At 42.1% G+C, this 14,559-nt stretch overlaps 1 long non-coding RNA gene across 2 annotated transcripts in view; it reads left to right on the forward strand.

Moving 5' to 3' along the window:
• The window catches only part of LOC146855532 (uncharacterized), a 552,836-nt gene that overhangs the window by 108,309 nt on the left and 429,968 nt on the right, over positions 1-14,559 (forward strand). For both annotated transcript variants that reach the window (XR_014981334.1, XR_014981335.1), the window contains one exon: positions 2,648-2,802. This is a non-coding gene — a long non-coding RNA (uncharacterized LOC146855532). The remainder of the gene's footprint in view (positions 1-2,647; positions 2,803-14,559) is intronic.

The raw sequence follows: 14,559 nt of genomic DNA on the forward strand, positions 1-14,559 counted from the left end.
AAGGACATTATTTAAAGTATCACACTATGATGATATTCTATCCTGGCAATAGCCCATCTGTCAAATGTATTATAGTATAACCATAACAATACTTACTAACTGTAACACTATTCCATGTAGCGATTTGTTATGAATAATAAAACCTTAGATCCAAACCAAATGCCTACCAACACATGATTCTGTGTATATATCATAATTCAAACCAATTTTGGAATGTACATGTGTTGTAATGTGTGTGTTTCTACATGATGTGCCAGGTGGAGTGTTTTTTTATATAAACATTTAGTTGCCATATGGTGAGCCTACAGGAAACAAGACATGTCTAATCTATCATTCAACCCCTTGGGGACTATAGTTTCTAAGAATTGTATCCAATATACTTCACGTTGAAGCAGTTTCTTATTGTTATCTACTCCCAGACGTATCTTGACTTTTTCAATGATCTGAAATCTTAATTGGGAGATTGAATGATTTGCCTCTGTCCAGGGTGCTGCTAATGCTGAGGTTAAATATTTTGTTCTGATTCGGCTTTTATGCTCTGTGAGCCAGGTCTTGACTTTACGTTCTGTTTATATACACTTTTCCACAGGGACATTTTATGCAGTATATTACGTTGTTTGTATTGCAGTCACTTGTGTGTCTTACGACATTTGTGCTCCTGTGGTCGGGTGTATTAACTTATTACCTGTAGTTGCATTGTTGCAATGTGTACAATTGCGACACCTCAAAGTTCCTTTGGGTTCCTTGGGTTGATCATCAGGGTAGTAGTTGCTAGTAATTCCCGCAGATTCCTTCTTCTGGTGTATGCATGTAGAGGTAAGTCTTTAACCCCTTCGATGCTGCGCAGATTCCGCCGCTGTGCTGACGGAATCTTGCGCGGGTGTGGTCATGACGGAATGGTTCCGTCATGAGCACAGCTCAACCGTGGGTCATGACGGAACCATTCCGTCATGAGCACCGAAGGGGTTAAATATACTGTTGAAATCCGGTTCACTAGCCAGTAGCTCCCATCTCGTATTAATGATCTTTTTAATTGCTGGTGAGCTCGTGGTGTATTTGGACACAAATACTATTTGGTTGGTCTTTTTCGTTGTGTTGGCAATGAATAGGTCCTTACGTTCTTTACTAGCAGCTCTCTGCATACATTCTTGTAGCACCTTGTCAGGATATTCTCTTTCTGTGTATCTTTGTCTGTATTCCTCTATTTTTATGGGGCATACTGTCGAATCAGAACATATTCTCTTTATCCTTATAAATTGAGAGTATGGCAGATTTCTTATAAGGCTTCTTGGATGAAAACTAGAATGATCTAGTGCAGTGGTTCCCAAACTTTTGACTTCTGAGGACCCCCATTGAGTCATCACTGGAAGCCGGGGACCACCAAGCAATTTGTAGGATTTAAATTTCAAACATTAAAACAGTAATTCGAATTAAAAAAACGCACGTATGCACACAAAACAAATACTCAAATTACTAAGGATTCTAGGGGCATATTTACAAGTCCCTATTGCCATGGGAACGTCACATTTTGCGATGTTCCTGTGGCAATAGGGGCTTTGCCTTATTTACAAGGCAGCGTTAAGCCACTTATTGTGGCTTAACGCTGCCTTGTAAATAAGGCCCCCTTTCACGCAATGCTTAGCATGAAAAAGGTGGGCAGTGGGAGTTTTACTCCAACACCCATTGATTTTGATGCTGCCCTCTATTTACAAAGTCAGCTTAAATAGGAGACACCACCAAAATTAAGACCATGAAAAACCTGGTCTTAAGTTAGCGATAGAAGAAGAAATGCCATATTTTTCCTCGTTTTTACTTTTTCCAACGGAAAAAGCAAAACACCTTTGATTGTTTATGTTCAGGAAGGTGACCCTTCCTGCACATAAACAATCTTTAATAAAAAATGACGTTTTGCAACTTCCCTGTGTGCTGCATTAGGCAGCACACATAGAAGTGACAAAAAGGCATTACAAAATTGTTCATGTGCAGGAAGTGGGAACATAGCAGCATCAATATAATGATAGACTGGGAATAAAAATATGTTGCTAAATTTTACCATGCAGTTTGCAAGCAGCTGTTTGACAGTTTATAGTACACTGTGCTAGATTACGATTGTCCCTTATGAATTGCACAGTGACAAAAAAATCTCTGTGAGAAAATCAGTAACCCACTGACCTATGCACATAAAATTCTGTTTTTTTAAATGCATTGTACACGTTCTTTGCAGTAGGCATATTAACTCTCTGTGTCACATTAGATAAGTCAAAGCTGCCACTGGAAAAAACTCTCATCTCTCTCCAGCAGGTACATTAATTACTGGAATTTTCTTGACACTTTTATAGTTGCTCGAAAACTGCAAATTTTACAAGGAACTTTGCAGTGCTTTTAGAACTGCTGCCTGCGGACCCCCTGGGAATGTGCCACGGACCCCTGGGGGTCCTCGGACCCCAGTTTGGGAAACACTGATCTAGTGCATTATTTCGATCCCTGGTTTTGGTGTATATTTGAGTATCTAACCCTCTGCCGTCTGATTTCTTAATTACTGTTACATCCAAGTATTCTATTTCCTTGTCATGAATCTTGTGGGTAAATTGGATTCTGGGATTAAAAGTGTTTAGTGTTTGTACCATTTCTTCCAATGTTTCTCTAGTATCTGTCCAGACCAAAAAGATGTCATCTATAAATCTACAGTATAATTTGATCTTGGACCACCAAGAGGGGTTACTCATGAGATTCTGATGTTCAAAGAAAGCCATGAAGATGTTCGCGTACGCAGGCGCCCCCGAAAAACCCATGGAGGTTCCGGTGAGCTGTGCGTAGTATCTGGCATCCCATTTGAAGTAACTGTTTTGCAAACAATAATTCAGTAACTGTAATAGTAACACCTTTTCAGTATTGATATCTTCTAGTCGTAGTAGGGCCCACTCGACTGCTTCTAATCCAGCTGCATGTGGTATTGACGTATAGAGCACAACCACATCAATTGTACACAGTAACCAAGATGCTTGTATGTCTGGTTCGATGTTTAGTAATTCAAGTAAAAAATGTGTGGTATCTTTTATGTATGATGACCAACCTTGTACGAACTTCTGCAGGAAATGATCAAGATATCTGCCTAAAGGGTCAAAGATAGACCCACACCCAGCCACGATAGGTATAAAGGGAGGATTCTCTAAATTTTTGTGGATTTTCGGTATCATGTACAAGTGAGGTCTCCGTGGGTTAGATGTTGTGAGATATGCTCTTGTTGCTTCATCAATCCAAACCATGTCTATTGCGTGTTGTAAAAAGTTTCCCAAGATGCCGAGCAATTCCATGGTAGGATCAGAGTCCAACGGTAAGTATGTGTTTGTGTCCATGACATGTTGATTGACTTTTTGATGGTAAAAAGCCATATCCATCAGCACTATTGCTCTTTCCTTGTCAGCTGGCTGAACTGTGATTTCTGGATTATTTGCTATTGCTTGTAATGTTATTCTGTCCTGTTTTGTGAGATTCTGTTTGCTGGATCTGATGAGATTCATGGCCTTGATATCCTTTTTAATCCTTATTTCATACGTGTCTAACATCTTATGTGAGATTGGTGATTGAAAGGTTTCTTTTAGGCTTAAATTTCACGCTTTCAATTGTTTGTTCTGTTTGTTCAATGCTACCCACATTAGTGAAAGAATGACGCAGACGTAAAGTGCGCATAAACCTGAATAAAGATGTTTCAACTTCCATATTTTTGGTGGTACTAGTGGGTACAAATGACAATCCTTTATTTAACACTTTAGTTTGTTGTGATGTTAAATTAGTTGAAGAGATGTTGACAATTAAACTATTTTCTTCCCGCTGCGGAAATATTTTCCCGCCTTTCCCTCACCTGGTCGGGCGGGTATTCCTGTTGCTACCTTCTGTGGTGCTGGTGACAGATCTTGGTCTGGAGCCTGTGACAAAAAAGACACAGTGTTCGTTGTGTTAATGTTTTCAACTGATTGTGTGTTGGATCCAGGCATACCTATTCCCAATGTACCTGGTTGCACTGGTGTTCTGTTTGTTGATGTGTCCTTTTCGGTTACCAAACTTTCTTCTGATGAATGAGTTGTAGTTTTTCTTTGATCGAATCTTCTGCGGGCGTAAATATCTGCCCATGTATAGACCTCATTGAGCATGTAGTCTATTGTGTCTCTTTTGTATTTTCTTAATTTGCCTTCCTGTAGCTCTTTACTATATTTTTCCAACTTTTGATTCAATCCCTCCAAGTTAATCTGCCAGGTGTTCAGTTCCATTCTCTGTTCTAGTTCGCCTTTAAGAGTTTGAATTTATTCCTCAAGTTCTCGTATGGTCTTTGATAATTACTCAATAAACAATAGGATAAGATCTAAGGAACATTTATTTAAAATAGAGTACATTTATTCATGAAAGCTGGGTTCAAGTGAAAACGAAATAACATGGGCTTAATTGATAAACGTAATCCCCTCGGTATACGTTTCGCTTTATGGTACTGAACTAACGTCGATGCATGTAATTTCTGATTCAGTTGTCTTCGAGTTAGGTATTCCAATTGTTTCAATTGTTGTGATATTGCGCCCCCGTGGGCATCCATTGATCTTACATCCTGTATGAGAGCATATATTTCAGTAGCCTGGTCTGGTTTATATACCATTGTTGTTGCTCTATTGTCCGTTATGTTCGTAATGGGCTCAAAAGACATTTTTTGTGGGTGCTACCTCCTAGGTTTGGCAGAAGAAATATAACTTTGTTATAGTGTTTAGGGGGGTGCACTCCAATAATCCTTCTTTTTAAGTTCATTTTAGTATAGGGTGCTGCAGCAGGCAAGAGCTGCCAACTCTTGCAGGGTTCAATTATTAGTTAATAACAAGTACTGGGACTTGGCTATGCTGCGCACTGTTCACTTGGTGTAAACACCACAATATAAAGAATTTATATTCAAACTTGTTATGATTTATTCCTATTTTCAAAATAATATACTAAATCAAGAGATCAACATCAATGTACATTGCATTTGTTGCAATATCAATTTGTTACATGAATACACATTATGTACATTGTGTGCAAATGCTTAAGATACAACATCACTTTATACAGAATCATGCATGTTCAATGCTTATGCCCAATGCATTTCGGAACTTAAACTGTTCCTTCCTCAGGGGCAAATCTATAAATGAAACATATAATACTTACATTTAGTTGATGTCCTAAAAGGGCTCAAAATCACTTTTTTGTACTCAATCTGATTATTAAGGGTCACATGCTGACCTGTGATTTTTAATCCTATTTATACCCTGTGTGTATCTATCACCCGATGTGTTTATGTTAAGTATATGTTGTGGTTTCTTACCTTCCACTTGGATACATGTGCTTTGTACGTCAGCTGATCTGATATGAAAACTGTAAGACAACCAATAGTCAATACCACTCGTCGATGAACCAAACTGTTCAAAGCTAACATAAAAACTATCACTTTAAAGCTTCTCAAATTCCTTACCTCACAATCACCGGCTGATGTAAAATCTGCAATTTAAAGAAAACAACTGGCTCAAACCAATATTAAGGTCTGCAAGGTATTTTTTTTAAATCTACCTAAAAATCCATACACCGATAGTATAATAACTATTTAATCACATTTAACACACATTACATCACATGTACATTCCAAAATTGGTTTGAATTATGATATATACACAGAACCATGTGTTGGTAGGCATTTGGTTTGGATCTTAGGTGTTATTGTTCATTACAAATCGCTACATGGAATAGTGTTACAGTTAGTAAGTATTGTTATGGTTACACTATAATACATTTGACAGATTGCCTATTGCCAGGATAGAATATCATCATAGTGTGATACTTTAAACAATGTTCTTGACTAAGGGGGCGTTGACAGAATAGGCATGTATCTGGAATCAGAGTCTGACTATTGTGGCCACGAGTGACAGAACATTACGTTGAATTATGTTAGAAGTGACGGGTGTTTTCAGTAGATAACTCAAGCGCATAAAGGAATCTTTGAGGAATCTTTATGAAATTCGACTTGGATCAGGCACTATAATATAGTACATTAACTGCACACCATGGTTATTGTTTATTATCTACAGAAACCCGGGAGTCTGTTTTTCATGTTTATGAAAGTGTTACCACACTGTTCTACATACACGCGAGATTAAATAACGGTCGTACTTATAGGCATTATTTTGATTTGGATACAGGCACCTTTACGTTTTATATTGACATTAGAGATATAGTTACGGTAATTTTATTTGAATTGGGAATCATCGTATGACAACAGTACAACATGGCTACCGTATAATAGCTAATAGAGATTCGGGAGTCCGTTATTTATGTTTAATACAGCGTTACCGTTTGGTTTATAAACATGCAAGACCTATACCAGGAAATAACGTTTGTTCGAGGCAGTTGATTCACGGAATACAGAATCACGTTTTAAGGTATGGAGTGGGAGGAATATATAGCGGCGAGCGTTTTTTTCGTTGTTCTGTTTAGGACACGCACATTCTATTGTATAATGCAGGATGATAAGTCAGTCTGAACTGGTATTTTTTCGTTACAGACTCAAGCGTCATATGGTGATTAGGAAGGTAAGAATCCCGAGATTAAATAGTTATTATACTATCGGTGTATGGATTTTTAGGTAGATTTCTAAAAAATACCTTGTAGACCTTAATATTGGTTTGAACCTGTTGGTTTCTTTAAATTGCAGATTTTACATCAGTCGGTGATTGTGAGGTAAGGAACATGAGAAGCTTTAAAGTGATAGTTTTTATGTTGGCTTTGAACAGTTTGGTTCATCGACGAGTGGTATTGACTATTGGTTGTCTTACAGTTTTCATATCAGATCAGCTGACGTACAAAGCACATGTATCCAAGTGGAAGGTATGAAACCACAACATATACCTAACATAAACACATCGGGTGATAGATACACACAGGGTATAAATAGGATTAAAAATCACAGGTCAGCATGTGACCCGTAATAATCAGATTGAGTAAAAAAAGTGATTTTGAGCCCTTTTAGGACATCAACTAAATGTAATTATTATGTTTCATTTACAGATTTTCCCCTGAGGAAGGAACAGTTTAAGTTCCAAAATGCATTGGGCAGATGCATTGAACATTGCATGATTCTGTATAAAGTGATGTTGTATCTTAAGCATTTGCACACAATGTACATAATGTGTTTTCATGTAACAAATTGATATTGCAACAAATGCAGTGTACATTGATGTTGATCTCTTGATTTAGAATATTATTTTGAAAATAGGATTAAATCTTAACAAGTTTGAATATCAATCGTTTATATTGTGGTGTTTACACCAAGTGAACAGTGCGCTGCATAGCCAAGTCCCAGTACTTGTTATTAACTAATATCTGAACCCAGCAAAAGTTGGCAGCTCTTACCTGCTGCAGCACCCTATACTAAAAAGAACTTAAAAAGGAGGATTATTGGAGTGCACCCCCTAAACACTATAACAACATTACCGAAAGAGCCGCCATTGGGATCTCCAGCAACATCCTTCAAATAACACAATCAACATCCTCACCAATATTTCCTCCAGCACAGCCCTTTTTAATCAAATCACCACCAGAAACCTTGGCTACTCTCCTTTTACAGTACTATTTACCACCAATCACTCTAACAGAGTGTTTATCAACTTGAATAATTTTGGGTTTCGGAAAGAATTTTGAACCTGATTTCCTGAATGGTTTCCTAATCCTAACGTGCTCACCCACACAAAGCTCTCCTTCTTTGACCTGCTTATGATCATTTTGTCTGACCTTAGACTTACCCTGAGTCCTTTCCACCTGAACTCTCACCTGATCCAAACTGGGGATGCAATCATCCACCTTAGATTATTTCACTACCCACTCAGGTGAAAGTTCATTGAATGAATGTCTTCCCTTTAACAATACAAACGGAGCAACCCCCTTAGTAGAATGGGGTGTATTGTGATATGACCAAATTATTTCAGTAACTGCTTCATGCACCTGCAATCCTAAAGATATAGCTATTTGTGCATGCAGTTCACCCTTTCCACCGTGCCATTTCCTTGTGGACTATAGAGTACAGTGGTAAAATGTCTGATTCCTAGATTTCTTTCTCCATGCCACTCTTTTAGTTTTTTCTTCTCTCTTTGCTCCTCCTTACCCTCCCCACTTTTCTTCCTCTATTTCTGCTCTACTCTACTTCTCCCTCAATCTGTCTTCTCTGTTCAATCTACATTCTCCTCTTCTCTCTCCCACAGACTCCCTCTAATCTCCCTTTTCGCTCTCATGCCAACTTTACTCTATAAAATCTATATCTTGAATAAGCTTCGCTCTCAACCACCTCATTCCTCTTCTTGTCTACGATCTCCTTGTTTGTCACCTCTTGGTCTACCTATCCCCTTTTGTTGTTTTATCGTCCTTTTCTTCCTTATTGCTTTCCCTCCCTTATTTCTTTCCTTTCTACATTTACCTCCCCTTTCTTTCTTTTCCCTCCATATCTTGCTTACTCACTTGTTCTTTTTTCTATCTCACTTACATAGCTTATTCTCTCCATATATTCCTCCTTTTCTCTCCACACTCACATCTCCCCTCTCCCTTGCACTCCCAAATCTTCTTTCCTCTCCATCTTTCTATTATTTTTCTCCTTTTATATCAATACCTTTTATTACTTTCCAATCCCCATACTTATATTTTCTCCTTATCTCTACCTTCCCATCTTTCTTTCTATTCTGTCTTTACTATCTCATTGTTCATTTTCTAATGCTGTCTCTCCTTTTCATCTATTCTTTCTACTTCATATCAAAATCTCACCCCTCCATTCTTTCCCTCTTTTAATATCTTGATTCCACAGTTGACCTCCTCCTTCCAGCCTCATTCTATCCACCTCTATTTAATATCACCCTTCTCATTTTCTTAATTTCTGCTGTCTTTTCGACTCATCCATCAGCATCCACCCTATCTCCTTGTCCTCTTTTCTTCCATATGACAAGCTTCTGCACAACCCATTGAATGAATGTTTGGCTTCTGCGCTAGTGTATCCTTTCTTTTGAGTTTTACCAGTGCCTGCCGAGGACTGGGTTCATTCTTTGTTTGAATGACTCTTCCCCAACCCCTCCCAAAAGAAGAGACCACAGATAGCTAAAACAAGGTAGACACCTCACCAAATTCTTAGCAAAACCAGGGGAGTCTTTGGCTTCTTGTGTTGTGGTTCAGGGAGAATTTGGTCTGACAGTTTGGGTGGACTGTTCTTATTGGAACAGAGTTAGGAGTGATTTGTATATGTCTGGGTCCTAACTGAGTTGGTACAATGGTAAGTCATTCAACAATAGTGCAACTTCGTGAAGTAGGACAAGCAGCATATAAACAAGAGTAGAAGTTTGCAAAGGAGCCAGTTATGTCACCTTGAGTGTACAGATGATTGCCTGTGTTTAGACAGGGATGTAAGCCAAAAATGTATGTCTCCTCGAGGCAGGCATAACAGTGGAGAAAATATTAAAAGTCTCCATATTTCTGAAACTTTGTACGTGTGTTGTGCTATGCTGCACACATACAGTGGGACAAGTCGTAAAGGATATTTCTGGTACTAGAAGGATCCCCTTCCAGTACAAACCCTATGCTTGACACATCCCTCACACCCCTGTACTATGGTCAGATCCACTGGAATTATGCAAGGTTGTGGCTTTTACTGCATAACTATGGATTTGCCACATAATCCATCATCTGCTGCATAATCTGCGGATTTTGACAAAAAAAAAATGTTTCCTAGGTCAAACGGATCAAAGGTTACTAAAAATGTGGCACACAATGGAATGCCCTTAGCAAATGTTAAATGGTCATCTTTCAGTTGCTTATTTCTGCATGTGGTTGTTAACCCTTTCTGTGCGCACGAGGGCCAGGATCCGTCGTGCGCAACGGTGCTCGTGTGCGCAGGACGGCTCCCGGCCGTCCTGGCACATGGCAGCGGAAATCCCTCACCAGAGGCATTTTTTTTCTTCCCCAAAGCCTCGTGAACTGGGGAAGAGCTTCCCCAGCTCCCGAGGCCCCCCGTGGTTTCTATGAAATGACAATCAGCGCGCACGTCGCGCTGACGTCATTTCATAGAAACAGAAACAGAACAGTTTCGCTTTCTATGTGCTCAGGGGGCTATCTCAGCCCCCTGAGCACATAGAAAGACGGGAGGGGTATCATTGGAAAAGGGATAATCTCCCCTTTCCAATGGTAACCCTTCCTAGTGAATCCCTGCTTGGGGATTGCCCCAGGAGGGCGATCCCCAAGCAGGGATCCACCACTTGACACCAGGGAGGGGGGAGCGGCCCCTTGGGCAAGGGCCTTTGCTCCCCCACAAAAAATATTGGCCATATTCAGACTTTCTGCCCCCCCCGGGGGGCCGATGGGGGGGCAGAAAGCACACTGGACGCCAGGGATTTTTTTTGTGTAATTTCAATGAGGGTGGGGACTGCCCAAAACGGGCATGCCATTGCCCCCACCCCGCCACAACTACAGCCTTTCTGCCCTCCCTGTGGGGCAGATGGCGGCAGTAGCCCCCAATCTGGCCCCCTGGGGGGTAGAAAGCCCACTAGGCAACAGAGATTTTTTTGGGGGGTAATTTTAATTGGGTGGGGGCTGCCCAAAATGTGCAAGCCAATGCCCCCACCCCGGGGCAGAAAGCTCCCTAGACGCCAGGGATTTTTTGGGGTAATTCTAATTAGGGTGGGGGCTGCCCAAAACGGGCATGCCATAGCCCCACCCCCTGCCACAATTACAGCCTTGCTGCCCCCCCGGGGGGGGGGGGGGCAAAAAGCCAACTAGAAGCCAGGGATTTTTTTGGGGACAATTTGAATTAGGGTGGTGGCTGCCCAAAATGGGCAAACCAATGCCCCCACCCCCACAACAATTACAGTCTTTTTGCCTCCCTGGGGGGCAGATGGGGGCAGTAGCCCCCGGGGCAGAAAGCCCCCTAAAAACCGGGGATTTTTTGTGGGGCAATCTTAATGAGTGTGGGGGCTGCCTAAAACGGGCATGCCAATGCCCCCACCCCTGCCCAATATACAGCCTTTCTGTCCCCCCCGGGGGGGAGAGGGGGGGGGGTGGCAAAAAGCCCACTAGACGCCAGGGATTTTTTTTGCCAATTTGAATCAGGGTTTGAGGCTGCCCAAAACGGACATGCCAATGCTTCTACCCCGCCCACAAAAATTCCAGTCTTTCTGCCCCCCCGGGGGTCAGAAAGCCCACTAGAAACCAGGGATTTTTTTTGTATTCATGTAGGGGTGGGGGCTGCCCAAAATGGGCATGACAATAACCCCACCCCCCTCAGACAAATGCCAGTATTTCTGCCCCCCTGCAGTGGCCCCTGATCTGCCCCCGGGGGGGCAGAAAGCCCACTAGGCACCAGAGATTACGCTGGCTTATTTTATGCGTGGGGGTGGGGGCTGCCCAGAATGTGCATATCAATGCCCCCACCCCCCATAAAATCACCACATTCTTTCTGCCTCCCTTGGGGGCATATCGGGGCAATCCCCCCCCCCCCCGAATTACCCCCATGGTGGCAGAAACCCCACTAGGCACAGACCATTTATACAGTAATGTGTTTACCTGTGGATTTTGGGCCCCAGCGCAGCTGTCACATAGGGTAACCCATCAAACCTGTACATTTTTGAAAACTAGACACCAGGGGAAAACCAGGATGGGGTGACTTGTCTGGCTCTCACGAGGTTCTGTTACCCAGAATCCCTTGCAAACCTCAAAATTTGTAAAAAAAGCACATTTTCCTCACATTTCTGTAGTGGAAAGTTCTGGAATCGGCGTGGATCCACAAAATTCCACCTACCACGCGTTCCCCAAAGTCTTCCGAGAAAAATGGTACCTCACTTGTGTAGGTAGGCCTAGTGCCTCTGACAGGAAACGGCCCAAAACGCAACGTGGACACACCACATTTTCACAGTGAAAACGAACCCTTTAATTGCTAAGTGCCTAGCTGTAGATTTTGAACCCTAGCTCTGCCGGCACCTAGAGAAACCTAGCAAACCTATACATTTTTGTAAACTAGACAACCAGGGAAATCCAGGATAGGGTGACTTGTCTGGCTCTCACCAGCTTCTGTTACCCAGAATCCCTTGCAAACATCAAAATGTGTCCAAAAAATACATTTCTGTGGTGGAAAGTTCTGGAATCTGCGTGGATCCACAAAATTCCACCCAGACCACAATCCCCAGAGTCTTCCGAGAAAAATGGGACCTCACTTTTAGGGGTGGGTCAAGTACCCGCGACAGGCAAAGGCCCAAAACGCATTCAGGCGACATCAAAATTGCCTATCTCAAAAACGACCTGGTTTTGCAAGGGGGGCACCTGGGTTATTGGCCACGTGCTCGGTGGCCTGCTAGAGAAAACCTACCAAACCTATACATTTCTGAAAACTAGACACCTGGAGGATTCTAGGGAGATATGGCTTGCATGGATCCCCCAACTTTTTCTTACCCAGAATCCCCTTAAAACTTCAAATTTAGCTGAAAAAATCACCTTTTCCACACATTTTTGTGTGGGACAGTTGTGGCATCACCGGGCTGACACAAATTTCCTACCACCCAGGGTTTCCCCAGGTCTCCCGATAAAAATGGTGCCTCATTCGTGTGGGAGGCTGAGGAAATATGAATTTTATGATCAGTTATGTCCCCTATCTTAGACCCCAACGGCTCCATGTACATGCTACAAGTACATATATGTTCCCTCCAGTTCCAGTTATGAAGACGCAAATACATGTGCGTCCACCGTCAACATGTCCTCTTTCAGATCCGCCATGAATGAGTCGGATATTCCGTTCCTACGTACGAAAGGCCACCGACTTTATGTGGTTCACTTTCCATGTTTTACAGTTCAGGCGAGTAGGCCCTGGATTCTGCCATCAAGCCTTTTCCTGCCTTCTGCCTCTGAAAGCTCCAGTCCGAGCCCGCATCTGTACCCATGAACTTTGTCCTACTCCCTGCGCGGCTAAACGGTGCCTAATCCGGCTTGTTTGCCTGCCAAAAAAAACTGTATTTCACCTTCAAGATTATCTGCTCCGCTCCTCATCCGATGCATTCCTGTCTAGTAGTTTAGGTAAACATTCTTCCAGCTACCGAGCAAAGGGCCAGGCCTCACTGTCCTCACGCAAGTAATTCATAGCCCCTGTTACTATGGAGGATTCCTGCCCCCTCGCATCTCATGTAGACACTTAGACGCTTGTACACGCACTAACAGTCAGTATAGAATAGATTCTGTCCGAGAGACCTTTCCTTTTGGATAATACAGTCCTTTAAACATAAGATATTAGATATGATTTGGGATTAGGTTGACATGACCCCCCAGACTTCTGTCTCCACATGTAGAGCTAAATGTCAAGTCCCCTTCACCCTCTAGTTGCACGTCAATCACACGTCATGCGGCTGCGCACGCATCTCTGCCAAGTATTTCTGCTGACATTGCAGGATTCTTTTATGGATCCACCCACCTGTGACATCATGTTTAATGACGTTTTTAGTTTACGCCTATGTTTACGCCTTTTTTTATTACGTATGTGTAGTATTATCTATATTATCAGCTGTTACGCCTCCTGCATCTGTCTTAATGTAATGCTTTTCATATAAATATCTTTACTTGTCAATAATGTATTGCCTTCCCTTCCTGAACCCTCGTGGTGATGGAATTTGATGCCTATGGTTCGAACCATAATTCCTTTATAGAGGAATAAAGCCTTTCAGAACCTCTAATACCACGGATTCTGCCTCTTATTTATACTGAGTTATTCTTACTAGACTTTACCGCATAAAAAATAGTACCGGTAATAAAATATTTACCACATAAATTGGCGCCCGAACAGGGACACTTTCTCATCTCACGCGCCGGAGGTGCGTTGCAGGCCCGGTCTCCTGCCACAGCTGGACGGACAAAAACGCGTACCCGCAGGATTTCCTGTATCTCCCTCCGGCCAAGCGGGGGTGACTGAGGCTGCGATCAACACCCAGACGAGGCGGTGAGAAGTGCGAAGTATCCCGACCAGAGCCTAGCTGAGAGAGCAAGATCCGAGGTATACAGAGGCCCACCAGGTTCCGAAGTTCCGAGTCGAGTCGAGTCCAGTCCGGTCCAGTTCAGTTCAGTTCCGAGGCCTTCCGTTCCGTGCTACCCGGTGAGTACCGTTGCCGGGGAGGCATTTAGACGTGCACATTAGGTTGTGCCGGTCAAGACGGGTTTGGGTACACAAATCCGGTCTGCACTGTTTCAGCAGTGTATCTGTACTGTTTAGCAGTATATCTAGTATGTCTTGCATATAATTCAGTATTATCTAGTGTTAGTATTATGCCAGTAACTAGTTTCCTATTAGTTATCATTGTTCGTTAACTGCTAAATGTTAAAAGTTTTAATACGTTCTACATATTGTGGTGTGAATGATTGTTCATTATTGTGTTTATTGTATTAAGTGTGTTCTAGATTAAGTAAATAGGGTCTAAAAATGCCGCTCTTTTCAAAATTAAGACAGATCAAGACCGAAGGGGGTACCATATGCTCGATTCCATGGATGAA

This window comes from Triturus cristatus, chromosome 4_1 (genome assembly GCF_964204655.1).
Source record: "Triturus cristatus chromosome 4_1, aTriCri1.1, whole genome shotgun sequence".
In the NCBI taxonomy this organism is placed as follows: Eukaryota; Metazoa; Chordata; class Amphibia; order Caudata; family Salamandridae; genus Triturus; species Triturus cristatus.